Source organism: Arachis hypogaea, chromosome 17 (assembly GCF_003086295.3).
Source record: "Arachis hypogaea cultivar Tifrunner chromosome 17, arahy.Tifrunner.gnm2.J5K5, whole genome shotgun sequence".
NCBI lineage: Eukaryota > Viridiplantae > Streptophyta > Magnoliopsida > Fabales > Fabaceae > Arachis > Arachis hypogaea.
In genome coordinates this window covers 59,492,614-59,495,156 of record NC_092052.1, presented here as the reverse complement: position 1 = coordinate 59,495,156, position 2,543 = coordinate 59,492,614, and positions in this window count along the sequence as shown.

Here is a 2,543-nt window from a genome sequence, read left to right as displayed (position 1 = left end):
TAAAAGACACTCAATGGAAGGATTAAGAATCAAATATTCCTTTTCAAGTCATTGACCACAAACATGGTGATTATCCAGAGTTAATCCCATTTAGTCATCTCCAATATCGGGAGAAAGTCAAATAAGCATAGTCAGTCTTAATCCATAGGTGTTACTCGTCAATGGAAACAAGAACAACAAACAACCCTCAATCACCAATCAATATTGGACATCAAAGGCATCAAGGTCACTTTTATTGCTCAATGCCAAGTCAAGAGTGTAGAAATCTACTTTAAAACTAAGCGAGACATTTCTACAAACACTTAGAAGGCATAAGATGAAAGCATAGTAAAATTACAATAATAATAAAATCTAAGACTACCAAATGAAAGATAACAATAATATCAACTCAATTAAACATCAATAAGCATGAAAACATAAAATGCATTGAATGGAAATCAAATTCAACAAGAGTTCATAAGCACAAAAGTGACTAAATAAAAGAAATAATATGTAAAACCAAGAGAACAAGATACAATAACAAGAAATTGCAAGGAAAACTAAATCAAGACAAGATTAAAACCTAGATCTAAGAGAAATTAAGCTAAATCTATCCTAATTCTAGAGAGAAAAGAGAGCTTCTCTCTCTAGAATATAACCTAAAACATGATCTAAAACTAAACCAAATTGCTCTCCCCTTGTTCTTTCTTGAATTTTGCTTCAAATACTTTAGAACTGAGTTGGATTTGGGCTTGAAGGAGTCCAGAAATTGCCAACCACGTTTTCTTTAAGTGAGTCACGTGCTTCGTGTCACGCGTACGCATGAGGCATGCGTACGCGTCATATGGCAAAGTCTCCAATGCACACGTACATGGAAGGCATGCGTACACATGATTGTGAATTACTCCAAATCCTCATTTCTTCATGAATTCTTCACTTTGAATGCTTTTTCTTCACTTCTTCAATCCAATCTTTGCCTTATAATCCTAAAATCACTTAACAAACACATTAAGGTATAGAATGGAATTAAAGTAAATCAAATTTAGCAAATTAAATGTCTAAAAGCATGTTTTCATTCTTAAGTACAAATTAGGAAGAATTCACAAAACTATACTATTTCATTGAATAAATGTAGGAAAAGTTGATAAAACCCACCAAATTCAATACAAGATAAACCATAATGTATTCCATGTCTCACAACTCTGTAAGTACATGTCGGATGTAACTCATGTGTTAGAGCCTGAGTCGGTCAAGTTGAGAGAGAACTTGACATTCCAAGTAACACTAGTGAGAATCGACAGCACCAGTGTAAAGAAGCTGCGAAGGAAGAAAGTTTCATTGGTTAAGGTTGCTTTGAAAAGAGCTGGAGTCGAAGAACTCACTTGGAAATTGGAGAACGAGATGCTTGGGCAACTTGTTGGGTTGGTAACATTGAAAGTAGGATGCTTCGTGGAGAATATGTAATATATATAGCTATTACATTGCGTGAATCGGATTTTCGAGGGCGAAAATCTTTTTAAGGAGGGGAGAATGTAAGAACCGTAACTAATCAACCAGATAATTAAGTGATTATATTGCCCAAATTAGATTCCGAAAAGTTAGAGAGAGAATTTGAGGATTTAAAGGTGATTTCTAGACTCAGTAGGTCTTTTTGAGTTAGAAAAAGTGCTTTCTGTGAAAAACCGTAAAAAACCGCAAACCGACAGTTGAATCGGTTGAACCGGTTCAAGTCTTCCCGGTACCACACGAGAAAAAGTGAAAACCGTCAAAAACCTTAGAGAAAAACATTAGAAATGAAAAATCGGGTGTTGATTTTAAAGGTTTGGCCCAAAGTTAGGCCAAACGGGCTAAAAATGCTAACGGGTTGGACCGGACCCAAGTTGGGCCCAAGCCCAACTTATAAAAGGTTCATTAATGAACCCATTTCCAGCACACACACACACATAAACACAACACACTCATGCTGAAATAGAAAAGGGGAGAAGAGGAAGAAGAAAACATTATTCACCCATTTCTTCTTTTCGCGATATCTCGAGCTACGGTGCTCCGATTTGCATGCCATCAACGGCTATGCATTCCTTGTGAAGAGCTCTATAAAACCCACCCAAGAAAGTAGTAAGGTAACCACGAAATCATCTCAGTTCTTCTCTCCAAAATTTTGGGTTTTTAGGGCTTTGGGTTAAATGAGTTTTTGTGATTTTGGATGTTTAGGTTTGCTCTACAAAACCCACCCAAGATAAGCAATAATCATAGGTGGAGATATAGAATTGAGCAATTGAACCCTCATTGGATATGTATATACTCTAGTCGCTCAAGTGTTTAGGGTCAATCCACTCAATCCTCCTCTAATCATGCTTTCTAAAGTTTGTTCTTCATCTAATCAATCACCAAATATTTAATGTACATATGCAAATATCATGATTACATTTCAAGGTTGTAATGGGGCTAAGGGTAAAGATAAGGATATATATATATATATATATATATATATATATATATATATATATATATGGCTAAGTGAGCTTGAATTTGAATCTTTGACTAACCTAAGCTCTAACCTAACA